General features: G+C 40.0%; 1 protein-coding gene across 2 annotated transcripts in view; it reads right to left on the bottom strand.

The window, feature by feature from the left end:
* TAFA4 (TAFA chemokine like family member 4) overlaps positions 1-18,253 on the bottom strand; it is a 174,177-nt gene that overhangs the window by 47,081 nt on the left and 108,843 nt on the right. The gene's annotated exons all lie outside the window — the stretch shown is intronic.

Genomic DNA, 18,253 nt, shown 5'->3' with positions numbered 1-18,253 from the left:
ACTGATCACCAAGTCCTGTACATACTCAGAGATTCCACTCTTCTATAAGGAGGTGCAACGCTGACAGAAAGTGTCCAACCAGAAAATGAGCAAAATAAACTAATAGAAAAAATAAAACTAGAGGACAAAGATTTAACACAAGGACTTACCTCAAGGGACAAAGACCTAACAGTACTAACAGGAGCAGTATGACTTCAAAAGAAAAGCGGGGGGTGGATTTTCATCCCCTTCTCTCAACAGCTATTAGAATAACAGGATGAAGGCAACAAGGACACAGAAAATCAAAACAGCACCATCAACCAATTGGACAAGATTTAAAGAACACTCTACTCAACGACAGGAAATACATTATGTTGGACACATATAGTAAGTGAATCAGAAAAGACCATACTATGTGCCATATAATATGTCTCAATTAATTTAGAACTATTCAGTTCAGTTACTCTGTCGTGTCCGACTCTTTGTGACCCCATGGACTGCAGCACGCCAGGCCTCCCTGTCCATCACCAACTCCAGGAGTTTGCTCAAGCTCATGTCCATCGAGTCAGTGATGCCATCCAACCATCTCATCCTCTGTCGTCCCCTTCTCCTCCTGCCCTCAATCTTTCCCAGCATCAGGGTCTTTTCCAATGAGTCAGCTCTTCGCATCAGGTGGCCAAAGTATTGCAGTTTCAGCTTCAACATCAGTCCTTCCAGTGAACACCCAGGAATTAGGATGGACTGGTTGGATCTCCTTGCAGTCCAAGGGACTCTCAAGAGTCTTCTCCAACACCACAGTTCAACACCATCAATTCTTTGGCACTCAGCTTTCTTTACAGTCCAACTCTCACATCCATACGTGACTACTGAAAAAACCATAGCCTTAACTATACAGACCTTTGTTGACAAAGTAATGGCTCTGCTTTTTAATATGCTGTCTAAGTTGGTCATAACTTTTCTTCCAAGTAGCAAGTGTCTTTTAATTTCATGGCTGCAGTCACCATCTCCAGTGATTTTGGAGCCCAAAAAAATAAAGTCAGCCACTGTTTCCCCATCTATTGGCCATGAAGTGATGGGACCAGAGGCCTTGATCTTAGTTTTCTGAATGTTGAGTTTTAAGCCAACTCTTTCACTCTCCTCTTTCACTTTCATCAAGAGGCTCTATATTTCTTCTTTGCTTTCTGCCATAAGGGTGGTGTCACCGGCATATCTGAGGTTATTGATATTTCTCCCGGCAATCTTGATTCCAGCTTGTGCTCCGTCCAGCCCAGCGTTTCTCCTGATGTATTCTGCAAATAAGTTAAATAAGCAGGGTGACAATATACAGCCTTGGCATACTCCTTTCCCGATTTGGAACCAGTCTGTTGTTCCATGTCAGTTCTAACTGTTGCTTCCTGACCTGAATGCAGATTTCTCAGGAGGCAGGTCAGGTAGTCTGGTATTCCCATCTCTTTCAGAATTTTCCACAGTTTGTGGTGATGCACACAGTCAAAGGCTTTGGCATAGTCAATAAAGCAGAAGTAGATGTTTTTTGGAACTCTCTTGCTTTTTTGATGATCCAGCGGACGTTGGCAATTTTATCTCTGGCTCCTCTGCCTTTTCTAAAACCAGCTTGAACATCTAGAAGTTCACGGTTCATATACTGTTGAAGCCTGGCTTGGAGAATTTTGAGCATTACTTTACTAGCGTGCGAAATGAATGCAATTGTGTGATAGTTTGAGCATTCTTTGGCATTGCCTTTCTTTGGGATTGGAATGAAAACTGACCTTCTCCAGTCCTGTGGCCACTGCTAAGTTTTCCAAATTTGCTGACATATTGAGTGCAGCACTTTCACAGCATTTAAAATCAAATAAATCAATAAGAGCTAAAACCAGAACTTTTATAACATAGCAGTAAACCTTCATAAGCTTGGATTTAGCAGTGGATTCTTAGATACGTATTTGACACTGAAATAACAAGCCAGAAACCACGAAAAGATAAAATGAACTTCATGATAATTAAAAATGTATTAATTCATCAAAAGACATTTAAGAATTAAATTATAAGACACACACTGGGAAATATAATTTGGAAAACATATCTAATAAATGTCTTTAATCTAGAATATAAAAAGAACTCTTCCAACTCAATAAGAAAATAAACACCTTCTCTCACCAAAAAACAGGCACAGCATTAAAGAGATATTTCATCAAAGACAATTTATGAATAGACAATTTAGCATATGAAAGTACTCTCACAAATTAAAAAAGAGAAGCTTTCACAAATTAAAACTACAGGAAGAAACTGCTAAGTATCTACTAAAATGGCTGAAATCATAAAAGTGATAAAACCAACTGCTGGTGAGAATGAGGACCAACTAGAAATCTCAAACATTATTGGTGGGAATGCAAAATGGTATAGTCACTATGGGAAGCAAGTTCACAGTTGGTCACAAAGGTAAGCATGCCGTCACCACACAACTTAGTAATCTAGTTCCTCAGGAGAGGAATGAAAACATATTTTTATACAAAGACTTATATATGAATGGCAATAGCAGCTTTCTTTCATAATAGTCAAAAAGTCTAAACATCCCAAACGTCTATCACCTGGTGAATAGATAAACAAACAGTGGTATATCCATAAAACATAATACTATTACTGAACAATAAAAATGAATGATCACTGACACTCAACAACATGGGTGAATCCTAGGTGCGATATGTGAGTGAAAGAAGCCAACTCAGAAGTCTATATACCGTATGATTCTGTCTATATATCAACCTAAAAATAGGAAAATTATAGAGACAGGAATCAGAGCTGGGTGTCAAGGAGAGGGTAGACTGCATAAGTGTCTGAGGATACTCTTGGGGGTGATGCAAATTTTCTGTATCTGTGATTATGAGGATTAAACTTACTATATATATTACATATATACATAGATATATATGTCTATCAAAGCTCATCAAACTGTATATTGGAAAGGGTAACTGTGTATATGTAAATTATGTCTTAATAAATCTAACTTCTAAAAAAAAAAGTGAGCTGAGAAGCAGAGAGTGATCCTAAAGTTTAATAATTATGTCCACTAATAACAAGCCAAAACAAAGACAGTCTCAGAATCAGACAGACAAATATGGACAAAGGAGCTCCATCCAGTTTGGGAACTTCAGCAATGTGAGCAAAAGGTAAATGGAGCACCCCTTTTACACCCTCCCTAGAGAAACAAGAGAAGGATCCTCATGAGCACTGAGGATTTTCCTCCCTAAAGAAAATGGGGAAAGGGAGATGATACACCCAAGTTACCACCTAGCCCCCTGACCCCCACGGGGCTACAGAAACTGCAAGCTAAAACAAATTTTGAAAAACAATTACCACATACACACATTATCAAAAAAGACTAGAAGATGTTACAATAAAATGACAAAAGTGGTTGTCACTAAGTGACGGAATTATTATGCTTTTCATTTTCTTCTTTTTGCTTTCCAGGTTTTACCAACTATTATCTTACAATGGCCATGTTTACTACTGTAATAAAAAGTGGGTCTTTAAAATTTAAAAAGGTCAAAACATAAATGATAAATTGGGAAAAATATTTTCAGCAGGACAGATACGTTCTTCAATACAGAGTTCTTAGAAGCATTAAGATTTAAAAAAAAAAAAACATTAATAACAGAACAGAGAACAGGAAATGAAATACAAATTGCCTATAATTCTATGAAAAGATGACCAATCTCACTAATTAAAGAAACGCAGATTAAAACAGACTGTCAGTTTTTAAAAGGTTTATGATTTAGGGTATTAGACTGGTTGGTTTCCCTGCTGGCTTAGCAATAAGAGACCCAGCTTCAATCCCTGAGCCCGGAAGATTCTCTGGAGAAGGAAATGGCAACCCACTCCAGTGTTCTTGCCTGGAAAATCCCATGGACAGAGGAGCCTGGCGGGTTACAATCCATAGGGTTGCAAGAGTTGGACACAACTAAGCAACTAAGCGACAACAACAAAGTGAAGACATAAACTTTCATGAAAATTGATTTACTGTGTAAATATTGTAAGGATGTATTAAGACACTTTTAGAAACATGCATCAAAATTTTAAACACATCTACCTGAAAACTCAGCAATTCTACTCCTAGGAATTTGCCTATTTGTCTAGGAACAGGCATCTGCAATATAGCTTGCATGGTCCTAAAAAAGTGGAAATTACCTAGATGTCCACCCATAGGGGACTGGTTAAATAAACTCTGTTAAATCCCTACAGTGTAACAGGGATAGCTGCAGGACCTGTGATCATATATATTCACTTTTCATCCACACAAGGAAATAAAGCAAGTTGCAAAACTATGGAGAACATGATCCTCTTTGTGTTTAAAAAAGAAAGCAGACACGAGTTTGAACATGCATGGAAAACTGGAAAACTACAGGAAGAAGCATAAGAAAATGATTAAGTATGGTTATCTCTTGGTAGGGAAACTTCTGTGCATCCTCTGTACTGTTTCAAATTTTACCATTTACCTGTAGCTTTTATAAGCATTTAACCTTGATCAACAATCTTGGTTTTCTACTTTGTAAAATGGTAATAATACTTGTCTAGTTAACTTCAGATGATATTTGGAATACTCAAAGAGAAAATACAGGTGCATTGAAAGAGCTTTATCAGCTTTACAGAGTAATGCATAGAAAGTGAATGTAAAAGTCGCTCCGTCACATCCAACTCTTTGCGACCCCATGGACTGTAAAGTCCATGGAATTCTCCAGGCCAGAATACTGGAGTGGGTAGCCTATCCCTACTCCAGGGGATCTTCCCAATCCAGGGATCAAACCCAGGTCTCCCACATTACAGGCGGATTCTTTATCAGCTGAGCCACCAGGAAAGCCCAAGAATACTGGGGTGGGTAGCCTATCCCTTCTCCAGCGGATCTTCCTGACCCGGAAATTGAACCAGGGTCTCCAGCATTGCAGGTGGATTCTTTACCAGCTGAGCCACTAGAGAAGCCTGTAATGCATAGAGGTTAGGTATTATTGCTAATGATGATTTTTTAGCTACAGGAAATCATTTTATAACCCAGGATTTACAATGGCTAGGTATGAGGAAAATTTTTAGGGAAAAGGATGAATGAGAAAGGCTAAGAACCCTGCTACAAAATATGAGTGGAAAAATGCTTTGGTCTTGTTTGCCTTTAAGGTCTGAATAGAAAAATAAAAAGGGGCAAAAAATATATACAAATGCTCATGTAAACTTAAAAAAAATTGCTAAATAAAAACTTAGGCCTATAGAACATTTTCAAGGTCCTTAAAAATGAAGATTAAAAACCTTGTGTGAGGTTGCACAGGAGCCTTATAATTAAAGGAGAGTCAGTGGAGGCCAAGGTGATCGAAAGAGAAATATGTTCCCTCCATGCTGAGTGCATTTTAAACAGGTGTTTGCAGGTATCAATAAAGCTAACGTTAAAGAGAAACAGAAAAACAACGAGACCTCAGAGTATTCTGCGGAGACGGAAACTGCAACAAACTCACCCCCTACACTTACTATTAAAAGCTCATTAACTCCCAGCTGTTCATCCATTAGGCGGAGAGGAAGGAAAAATGCATGCCCTCACTGCCACATATTTATACCAGAGGTTTTCATCTCATAAAAGGGAGAGAGGGGAAAGATAAGGAGAAGATAACAATCATAATTATATCACCAGGCTGTGGAGAAAGCTGTGCTCAGTATAATGAAGCCCTCGGGCAATAAAGTCAGATGAACATCCACAGCCTGCTGAGTCAGGAGGACGGAAGGGCAGAGTGGACACCGAGTAACATCAGGGGACTCATCCTTGCGCCGCTTACACACCAGAGCCCCACCACCCGCCCCGCAGGGTCACGTCTAATCTATGCCACAAGCAGACACACCTGCAAGGAAATATGCATTTCACCAAGTTATTCACTGTGGTACACACTCCCTGGGGTACCCAGCTGGCTCACTGGGTAAAGAATCAACCTGCCAATGAAGGAGACAAGTTTGATCCCTGGGTCAGGAAGATCCCCCGGAGGAGGAAATGGCAACCCACTCCAGCATTCTTGCCTGAAGAATCCCGTGGACAGAGGAGCCTGGCGGGCCCCCCATGGGGTCGCAAAGACCTGGACACAACTGAAGAGAGTGAGCATGCACACGCATTAAACAAAAGTGGACACAGGGTGCAAATCGAGACTCAAAACTATCTGAGCACAAACCACTGTTTTCCTTAAAGAGTCATGGAAAGGAGCTGCTTGTTGGCTGATAAAGCTTCCAGACCAGCACTTATGTAAAAGCAATTCGCAGCCCCATTCTAACCCATGGGTGTTATGTTGGCTCAAAGCCCCCAAAATTCTCTCGTTTTCCAGCTGTCAGTATTTAAAAGTTAAGAGAAGTCCCTGAACAGTCTCTCTCTAGCTTGTTCAGCAAAACCGGAAGATTGCAATGCTAGGCCCACACTGGCCTATTTCAAGAGGAGATAAGACTAGTCTTAGGTATCTGAGCTTTTTTACCCTTCTTATGGCCCCAGAAGAGTGAATTATTAAAAATAACAGACACCACTCCAGCTGTCTCTCTGGAGGAGAAATGGTTCTTAACATCCTCCAACACAGTGCTTGGCACCTAATGAGCCAACACTAGCATAAAGGTTATTTTTACTGAGGCGATTAACACCAACAGCCTATTTTATGTACAATGCCTAACAAGCTGGGGCAGACCTGAGGTGTAGTTGCACGTGACTACATAATAGTTTAGTGATAAATGTATTTAAATTAAGTATATGAGCTTGTTCTAACGTTATGTTGTTGCAAGAATAAACTGAGATTAATAAAGCTTGCACTAAAAACACAAATAAAAATAACAGTTTTCCATACATCAGTCTCATGTGGTATAGCAGATGGCTGGTCTTCTTACCATCTCTATGGCTACATCTTCCCCCGTCTGGCCCTATTCCTGCTGCCTCACCGCCCTTTGCCCCCAGTACCCAGGCCACGCTGGGCTCCATGTTGACCTCACCCTTGCTGGGCACCCTCTGTCTCAGGACATCTCCCTTGCTGTTCCCTCACCTGGAACATTATTCCCCCAGGTATAATCAAGGCTGGTTCCCTCATCTGAGTCTTTGTGCTCACATTTCCTTCTCAGAGAGGTTATCTTTTTGACCACGCTTTTTTAAAAGTCCATCTCTGGGGACTCTCTCGGTGGTCCAGTGGCTAAGACTCCACATTCCCAATGCAGGGGGCTTAGGTTCAATCCCCGGTTGGGAAACTAGGTCCTGCATTCTGCAACTAAAAGTTTGCATGCCACGACTAAACATCCCGTGAGCTGCAACTAAGACCCACTGCGGCCAAAATAAAAAAAGAAAATTAAAAGTAAATAAATAAAATTCCATCTTTGACCCTGGTTTGATTTTTTCCCTAGAACTCATGACATATGATACACTATGTTTGTTCTTCCTTATTTGTTGTCAGTCTCCCTTCACACATTATGTAATAAGCCTCAAGAAAGCAAAGGTATTTATCTGTTTTGTTCACCTCTCTGTCATCATTTTTCTGATGAATATCAGTACTGGGTACAGAAGAGGAATGGGAAAAAAAAAACCCTCATGGGACAAATTAACTTGGCTTCTCATCAGAAAACAAAAGAAAATCACACATTCAACAAATACCCACATACATCAATGAAACTATGTTGGTTGCATACTTCTAAAAGAAGAGTACCATTTATTAGGGACGATTTTTCCCTAAAACAAACACTAAATAATATTCTTCAGGGTGAAGGGAAATCATTTTAGAGGGAAACTTCGACTTTCATCAATAACGGCAAAGCAACAGGTAAATGGTAAACATATAGGTAAAGAGTGTATTTTTCTCCTCTTCAATTCTTAAAAATATGGAGGACTATTGAAAGCAAAATTTATAACATTATCTGGTAGGGTTTTCAATGTATCATGTATACAAAAAGTAAAGAAGATAAATGAATCTATATGCATTTAAGGCTTTTACATTTTGCTCAGGCTGTCAAAATGTTACTCTAAAGTGACTGGGCAAGATTAGTATGTACCTTCTAAGCCCAAGAGCAAGCTCTAAAATAAAAAAGAAAGAGCTATAGCCAAAAGGTCAATAGACAACGCAACATAAAATATTAAAAGTTATTCAAATGACCCAAAAGAAGGCAAGAAGGGGAACATGAAACAAAAAACAGAAGTTACAAACAGAAAACAAAGTACAAAATGGTAGGCCCATTTCCATTTATTCCAAGGTATTTTTTTAAATTTCTCTTTTGATTTCTTCTTTGATTCCTTGGTTGTTCAGTAGCATGTGGTTTAATCTCCACATGCTTCTGAATTTTCTAGTTTTCTTTTGAAATTGATTTCTGGTCTTGTATCCCTGTGGTTGGCAAAGATGCTTGATATGATTTCAATCTTAAATGTATCATGACTTGTTTGGTGGCCTAACGTATGAGCTATCCTGGAGAATGTCCCATCTGCACTGTTGTTTCTGGATGGAATATTTTGTATATATCTGTGAAGTCTACCTAATGCAACAAAGATATGCTAATATTTTGTTCAAAACTAGAGATTAGGATTTTGATATTCCCACACTGAAACACTGCAGAGTGAATACAGCTCATATTTGGGCTGAACATGTCCCACAAGCCACCAGCTGATAATATCTCCTTATAATCACATCCCTGCACCTCAAGGCAGAAATTCACAAGATCAGCAGAAAAGTCACATCACCTACAAAATTTCACAATCTACTAATGGAATTTGTGAGATGTCTAGAGTTTCCCAAGTATTAAATACTCTTAGTTGTTCTTAGAAAAATACCTTCATCATCAATCTTTGCATGTTTTTTTTTAAATCTTTATTGGATTTATTACAATACTGCTTCTATTTTGTGTGTGCATGTGTGTTTTGGCTCCTTGGCTGCAAGGCACATGGCTCCCAGCTCCATGACCAGGGATGGAACCCCCACCCCCCACATTGGAAGGTGAAGCCGTGAACACTGGACCGCCAGAGAGGTCCCAGCAAGCTCCTTCTACTTTTTCAGAAAATGAAATGTTGGGCTGATACATTATTAAACAGTACTTAAACAATACTTATCAAAGACAGAGCTTAATGGACAAAAAATAACCCTTAACTCATCATCATTAGTAGAGGGAAGATATTAAATATAATCTTATTCTTATGTTTGGTTGGGAACATTAGCTACAACTATACATGTGGACTGATCCAGTCACAATAATTTTCTTCCTTTACAAGTCAAGGAAATTTTTTGGAAGAGACAGAAATAAAATTTCAAATTTGGGGACACACATCCTCAATTCATGGTCTGGGATATTGCCTAGGTACCAGGATTTTTAAGTTTCCCTGATGATTTTAGCGTACAGCAAAGTTTGCAAACCTCTACAACAGACAGTAGAATGAAGGGCATTTCTAACACTGATATAACACTCTCTGCTTAAAATTCAAAATATGATATGCATTCATACCCCAAAGATAATCCCTTCAAAGTTTTCAAAGTTTCAGAGGGGAAAAAAAAAAAAAAAGATTGATTTATGCCATCTCTTGCTCTGATTTTTGGTTAATGAAAATCTTCTAGTTTCCTCAAATTCTCTAAAGTTGCCCATGCCATTTTATCATCATTGTTCTTCATGCAGCAGTAATTTTCATCTAAAATGTTTTCAAATTAACTAGATTAAAAGAAATGCCACTTATTATGAACAAAATGTGTTCTGAAGACAGATACAACTGTGCCTCCATTTCTAATGAAACTCAGACCTTTCATCTTAAATTCAAGCAGAATCTCAAACACTAAAATGAAATGAGTTTGATACTTTTATATTTCTATCAAATTGCTGGCCATCTACACACCGGTAAAAAGCCTCCTCATCCTCTTCATTATCCTTGCACAGCTGTGCTACTGCTTCTGGGAGATCAGTGGGTTATATTGTCTCTTAATAGTGGGATTATGTTTTTCCTGTGTTTCTGCTTTCATTATTTTTAACTTCGCAAAGCATCCCAACTTTGGCAAGCAAATACAGGCAATCAATCGCTCTCTGGGGTCAGGGAAGTAGAAGCTGACTTATCCAAATCTCCCTCTGGGACATAGATTTTCAAATGAGATCCTTTGGAAAAATTCAGAAAAAAGAGGATGGTCCATGAACACAACCCCAGAATTTACTAAACAGAAAAGGAGACGGGACCTTTGGAGGCACTAGTGGTAAAGAACCCACCTGCCAATGTAGGAAACTTAAGAGACGTGGGTCCGATCCCCAAGTCGGGAAGATTCCCTGGAAGAGGAAATGGCAACCCAGTATTCTTGCTGGAGAATCCCCATGGACAGAGGAGCCTAGCAGGCTATGGTTCATAGGGTTGCAAAGAGTTGAACATGACTGAAGTGACTTAGCAGGCACAAGCAGATTTCATCATTAAGAGAATATAGGTCCAATAAGTACCTTAAGATGATCACTGCTCTACTGAAAAACACCCTCTGTTTTAATTGCTCGCTTGTTATTCGTTGCAGGGTTTGGTTTTGCAGCAAACTGTTTCAGATAAGCAATCCTATTTGGTGGTTCAGAGCCAGATAGCCCAGCTCAGAAATCCAACTGCCACCTAGATAATGATTAGACATAAAGCTGAATGGCAAAAATGGCATTTTAATTTTGAGCTTACATTTGAGCAAGAGAACATTAAGAACACTGAGTGTGAACCAATCTCCTCCGGTAACAGTTAGCTGAACTTCGGAGAGTAACCATTATGATCTTTTGCGCAAAAGCAATGAACAAAACTCAGAGCCAGTTTTTGTTTTGGGGGTTTTTTTTTAAGGGGAGCTGCCATTTTTACTGCTGTGCTTAAGTTATGGATTTTAGAAAACTGCATCTCGGATGCACGTTTAATTCACTCTGTAATAATGAATCAAATGTAGACACATAACAAGGGATTCCAAATCAGTTAAAGTGAAACTCAGAAAATGCCATCTTTACCTGCCAATCTATTTAATCACCCAAGATGCGATCTCTCTGTGTTTAATGGAATAGTAATAATAAAAAGTCAAGACATGGAATGGCAAAGCTGCTACACTTACAAACTGTCCCCAGTGAGTCATTCAAAAGTGGGCAGGTTGTCACAAGCAATGAAACATAAACACCCGTTATTCCCTGAGGATCTGCTAGGATCCTGACCAGTGCCACCCCTCATTTTCTTCTTTTTCACAATCCTCTCTTTGGAAGAAAAGGTGTTCTTCAAAATTCAAGATCTTAACAAATCCTGGTAGGAATATGCCAATTTATTTTCCCATTGATGAAAATATAGACTTAACGGTACAAGGAGTGGCTATCCATGAATACAAGCTAAGGAAATGGCACCAGTTAATTTGTGCCATTTTTTTCTCCTCCACTTACCCCTTCTGGAGAACTCATTAATAACACAGGGAGATCTGTTTTCTACCCTGGCTGTGTTTATTTCTTTCCTTGTACTTTGAAAAGCTATAATGTCTATAAAGATCTTCCTATTTGACTTGTGTTAAATACATGCTGGATTAGTATCAAGTAACACACGGTAACTTTAAAGACCTTCACTCTCTATGAAATAAAAACAACAGGGACAGTTCTGGCCTTCAGATGACTTTTTCTTCTTCCCCCAGTTGGCCACTGGTCTGCTATCCATTCTCCTCACATTTCCTTATCACTTCTTCCTGTTTTCCACGGTGCCCTCCTTTCTTCACATTTCTTTCAAAATTCCACACCATATACTGCTTTCAGTGACCAGCTTAGGCCTACCTGCAGTTGTAAGAGCAACTGAAGGCCAGAAAGATGCCTTTGCTAACCATGTGGCATCAGTGTGGGGTGTATATATATCACCCCTTTATTGATTGTGGCCCAACGACTCTGATTCTTTTTATTACTATTTTTAAGGATCATCCACTTAACTCCAGTAAGGCAAAGACGAACAGGAATTGACCTCATCAAAGACAAAGAGAAAAAATATATAGCTACTTGAGCAATGATCTCTACCTCAGCAGAACCAAGTGCTATACAGATGAAAACACATATGCTACCAAGAGTTATTATAAAGTCTAAACTAAGCCTGTGCTTTTGACTCACATTTATGCTTCAATAGGAATATCACAATTAATTTTGAAAAATTAAATTCAGAGTGCTATAAGTACTTTACTAGCAGTTAAAAACATACCTGGATTTTTATTGAGACCTGGACAAGAATAGCATGTTACAGAAAGAATGAGCATAAAACACACTTTGCTTGCAGAAGTGATTCTCTGGATGTGGAATGTCCTGAGGAATCAGAGCAAAGAGCAAAGGAAATAGACTTTGAGTGGAAGCTTGGGTTTCTGACGTGCTTTCACATGTCTTGTTTAGAGAAGAAAGTCAGGTATATGAGTCCATAAACTACAGAAAAGATTCCAAGGGCTTCCTCTATCCATTTGTGGTTGTTGAGTTGCTAAGTCGTGTCTGACTCTTTGAGACCCCACGGACTGTATGCAGCCCGCCAGGTTCCTCTGTCCAGAGGATCCTCCAGGCAAGAATACTGGAGTGGGTGGCCATTTCCTTCTCTAATACTTAGGTGTTTGAAGGCGACCGTGGGTCCACATCCTGTGAGCATTAGGGCTGCAGCTCTGAACAGGAAGGATCCCACTCCCATGGAGCATACAAGCTTCTCTGCCTCGCTCACTGGATGAGTCTGAGAGTAACAACAGACATCACAGCACTGTACATTGTTAGGGGAATTACGAACTACTGGACCGAGGCTGAAGAGCCAGGTCTCAATATACATGATTATCAAACGCATCGTGGCAGGAAGAACCAGGATGTGTAGATGTTATTCTTCAGGGAGGACTTTTTGGAACAAGAAAGTCTGGAGTAAGGTTTATCTGTAAGGAAATTAAGAACATGGACTAATAGTCCGTGTGTAGCAAAACTGGTACTGTGACTTGGTCAAATTCAGACAGGTGACAAAATTGAGAGGAGGATGATTCTACTTCACTAGACAACAAATACGTGCCTAAGAGGTAGAGATCGTCGCTCAAAGTGTTGGGCAATAATTTCTTACACTTTTCAATGTGGTCCTGTATTTAAATTCTGGTTGGCAGCAGATCTCACACACACACACACACACACACAACAGGTTAACCAATGATGCCTCAGTTACTTCTCCCTCACCTCCACATTCGGTCACCAATGTCCTGATAACACTATGTCCTATCTCATAATCAGTCATGGTGGAAAGCCAGACTGGCCACAGACTCCTTCCCTCTTCCATCTCTGCAGTGGAATCTGGTAACTTCTCCCGTCAAAAGGTGGAGTCTTCCATTGCTGGGGCAGGGGTTTGGTTCCTGGGTGGGGAACTAAGATCCCACAAGTCACAAGGCACAGCCAAAAATCAAACAGAGAAACAGAAACAAAATTGTCAAGGTCATTAAAAACAAGGGCAGTCTAAGCAACTGTCACAGCCAAGAGGAGCCTATGGAGACATGAAGACTAAATGCAATGTGACATATGGGACAGGATTTCTGGAACAGAAAAAGAACACTGGGTAGAAACTAAGGAAATCTGAATAAAGTACAGCCTTTAGTTTAAAAAAAATAAAAGACTTTTTCTACATCTGAACCTGGGTTGGACTTGTAACCTACTCTGGCCAGTACAAGCTCAGCAAACATTTGGAAAGCCCTCGGTGTGGAGACTTGCCTTCTTGCTGCTCTTTATAATTGGCTGCCCCGTTAACAAGCCCTGGGTAATTCTGCAGGATGAGAGACACAGGGTGCCATCACCCCCTCACCCAGCCAGCAGGCAGCCCTCCTCAAACATGTAAGTGGAACCGTTCTGACCAGTCAGCCCCCTGCTGACCTTCTAAGTGACCACAGACAAACAAGCAAACCTAGTCAAAGCAACAGCCTGTCACAAACCAAGAGGACTGTCCAGAAAATCTGTGAGCCAAATAAATGCTATTGTTTTAAGCCTTAAGTTTTGAGGCAAAAGCTCATATATCAACTTATTCATCTCTGTATTCTGCTATCATAATTTCTCACCCAGAATATTACATCATCTCATCCACTCTCCACAATGCATCCAGATGGATCTTTGAAATTATACCTGTATGTATGTACATGTATATGTACATATGTATTACGTATATACTACATAAATATATGTTATACATTAAATATATAATGTACAGATTTATATACATATACATATGAACATACATACATTTGATAAACGTACTCAATGATGTATGATAAATATTTAGTGATTCTCACAAGGGCAAGGAACAGTCATTTGCAGCATCTGCCAATTTCCATGGTGTAAACAGCCCCTCATGGCTACCAATTATTTTCAAGCTACCAATTGTTTAACCACTTGCCCAAATTTTGAAAAAAGAACAACCAGCTCTCATGGACCAGTATGAAACTCACCCTGGCACAACACACTTCTCTCCTTAAAACTTAGAAAAGTTCCCCATTAAACTCAGAATAAAACCCAAACTTTACGTGCCAAATCCTACAAGGTTTGTAGGACCAGATTCTGCCTCTCTTTCCTTCTCAAACTCTATAATCTGATCCTTTTAAAACAATCTCATGGGAAGAACACTAGTTAAAAATTGGAATAACAAAGTGGACTTCCCTGGTGGTCTGGAGGTTAAGATTCTATGGTACCAATGCAGGGGGTGGGTTTGACTGTTGGTTGGGGAACTAAGATCCCACATGCTGTGCCACATGGCTAATAATAATACATAAAAGATTGGCTTAAAAAAATGGGATAACAAAGCATCATCCTAGTTATCTCAAATTAGAACTTCTTAGGCAAAGAATCCAGAGATGACAAGTTGTATTTACCTAAACAGATTCAGGATTAGCAGATACTGCTAACTAGACAAAGGGTCACTTTAGCCAGCAGAATTTTATTTTTCCCATACAGAGTTTAGAAAATTCTAATCCACTGCCAAAATTTTTGAATTGGCAAATGTGAAATAAAAACTCTTCAAACATCAGAAGATCTGGCAACCTGAACTAGAGCTGAGAGGATAAAGCTATTTAAAATAGCCTTTTGACTCACAACCCTGCCAACCTGTATTGTCTTAATGACGATGGACTTCTTTCAATTATTCATCCTTCCCCCAGACAGAGGAGTCTGAGATCCTTGAAGTATGACAGCTTCTGGGCCTTTCTACCTCCTTCCATCTACAACATTCCATTCACCCTAAACTACCCTCATCTGCATCTCGGTAAATCCAGGATTCACATTAAAGAACACCTCCTCATGGAAGCCCTCTCTGATCCCACAGACTAACTGTTCCTGTTAAATTCTCACACCCCCTTTTCCTCTTGAAACTTTCATTGCACCTACAATTACCTGTGAAATGCCAGTCACCTCCACTACATACTAAACCCCTCAGAGGAAATAATCAACCTTTCAAATGCTTAGAACACAGATGCCAAAAGATGAATATACTTCAGGTATTTATTAAGTAAACGGACACATTCCATAATCGGGCAGGTTCGAGATCACTTTGCACTGGGAACCTTACAGGAAGGACTCCAAGAAGAGGTAGAGTTTTAGCTAGATGTTAAAGAAGAGAGGCAGACCCTAATAATAATAGGGAGGGCAGAGAGCATTCAGGAGAGGAGAGTTCCAACAGCTGCTAATTTGGGGCCACCCAGCACCATCCACCGCCTTCAGGGCAAGTAAGAGCCGATCTTACTTCAGCAAAAGCCTTCCCCATTTTCAATCTCATGATTCTTCCAGCTCCTCTTACAGATCTTATGATCCAGACCCAAATTTCAGTGCCTTGTATTTCCCGCAAGTCACAATAATTGGTTTAGTAAACAATAAGGTCCTACCATATAGCACAGGAAAGTATAATATATTCAGTATCCTGTGATAAACCATCGTGGAAAAGAATATGAGAAAGAACACATATATATGCATAACTGAATTACTTTGCTATATAGTAGAAATTAACACAGCACTGTACATCAGCTATACTTCAACAAAAAAAAATTTTTTTAATTATTGCTTTAGTGATGAGTTCAAGTCTACCTAGATAAAGCTAGCCTGGTCTTTTACAAACTAACAAATATCTCACTCTATCCCATGACACTGAAACTCAAAAGGATGGAAGGATGGAACTACTGCTACTATCTTGCTACCACAGGGACCCCAAAAATAAAAATAAAATCTGGAGAAAAGCAGAGGCAAAAGATAGAGGAAAACTGAATCTCAGTGCTATTCAAGCTATAATTAGAGCAAATTCTGCCCTCACAAGAGCCACCATATTTGCCCTTGGCTTGAGACAAAGTGGATGAGTTTCTGACACTTGGAAAAAGAACTAAGTAGAATAAGGAATTACATGAGCAAACTTATGAAAGATCCAGACCCTCAATAAACTACATGTTGGTTGCAGGAGGTCTATAGGTTGGTGACTAGGGGATGGAGATTATGAAAAATATTTTTTGGCCAATTATAGAGGAGCAAAGGTCTGATTGCAAGGCTCAGATACTGTATGACTTCAACAAAGAATACAGGGGTATGCCTCAATATTTTTGAAATCTATATACAGAATGGTGATAGAGTGATTTATAAAAAATATACATTTGATCTTCATTCCTGATTTCGGGCACAGAGCTCCCCAAACCTTTGGAAATTCCTAAGTGAAGAGAGTGATAAAGATGTCTTTTGTTACGTTACCGACATCACTTTTGGACAGGACCTAACAGGGCTGGCCGCCAGTGGGGCCAAGCCTGTGATTAGAGGGTTGGAATTGCCAGTCACAGCCCCTGACCTCGGGGGAGGGGAGAAGGGCTAGAGATTGAGTTAAAGGATCAGCGGCTGATGCTTCAACCTATCGTGCCTGTGGAATGAACCCACCTAAATCACAAATGATCACAAACCCACAAATCACCTAAATGATGCGGTTCACAGAGCTTCCTGGTTGCCCAACACTTGGAGGGGCTGGGAGGGTGGCGGCCGAGAGAGGGTAAGGAAGTTCTGGCCCTTAAAACATACTCTGCTCCACACACCCTTCACACCCGGACATTCATGCGTGTCCTCGTTCATACCTTTTAACAAACTAGTAGACGTAGGTAAGTGCTTCTGAGTTCTGTGATCTGCTACAGCAAGTGAATTGAACTTAGTGAGATGGTTTTTGGAACATCCAATCTAGTGCCAGGGGGTCGTCTTGTGAAACTGAGCCCTCAACTTGTGAGGTGTGACCTATCTCTCTTATTACATGAATGCCCATCAAAACTACAACAAGAAATCAAATTCCACCAGTGAGAATGACCATCCTCACAAGTCGACAAACAATAAATGCAGGAGACAGCCTGCAAGAAAGGGAACCCACCTACACTTCTGGTGGGAATAGACATCGGCAACAACCACTATAAACGACAGTCTCCAAATGCCAGAAAAAACTATCAAGAGAGCTAAGCCCAGGATCCGACAGGCCCACACCTGGGTCTATAGCCCGAGAAAACCATAATTTAAAAAGACACATGCACCCCAACATTCACCACAGCACTACTTATAATAGCCAGGACACCGGACCAGCAAAATGTCCACCGACAGATTAAAGCTTAAAAAGATGTGGTACATACATAAAATGGACTATTACTCAGCCATAAAAAAACGAATGAAATTATGCCTCCAAGCCACGGGAATGGACCTTGGAGGATCACACGCTAAGTGAAGTCAGGCAGGGAGAGGAAGATAATAGCGTAAGATGTCCCTTCTAGGCAAAATGAAAAAAGAAATACAAAGGAGCTGATTTAGAAAACAAAGAGAGACTCTCAGAATTCAAACACAGGGTTACAAAAAAAGAAAAAAAAAAAAAGTTGAAGGGTTAGGGATCAGTTAGGAGGTCAGAATTAACATATACACAGAAATCTGCTCTGTACTAGATAAGCCAGAAGCAAGGAACTGATGTTCAGCACAGGAACTTTGCTCAACCTTCTCCAATAACCTCGAGGGCAAACGAGTCCTAAAAAGAACAGACACGTGGGTATGTACATGTCATAAATGAAATAGACAACAAGCTAAACACTGCAAACTGACTATACTCCAACATGGCATCATAATGAAGTTAAAAAAAAAAAAAAGGACTGAAAAGCAATGCGTGGTTTCTACTCTCCGACTTCCTTGACTTGGGCTGCTATCACATCCCTAGAGCCCCAGCAGGTTTGGGTCCCACGGCTGGACTGCTATGGTCGAGACAGCCAAGGGGGTGCCCTTAACTGAGCCCCCTCTTAGACCTCGAGTGTCTGATTTGCTCTTGCTGGAACCAGAG

This window comes from Dama dama, chromosome 24 (genome assembly GCF_033118175.1).
Source record: "Dama dama isolate Ldn47 chromosome 24, ASM3311817v1, whole genome shotgun sequence".
In the NCBI taxonomy this organism is placed as follows: Eukaryota; Metazoa; Chordata; class Mammalia; order Artiodactyla; family Cervidae; genus Dama; species Dama dama.
Note: the sequence above shows the minus strand (reverse complement) of the source record. Positions and strands in the feature narration are given on the sequence as shown.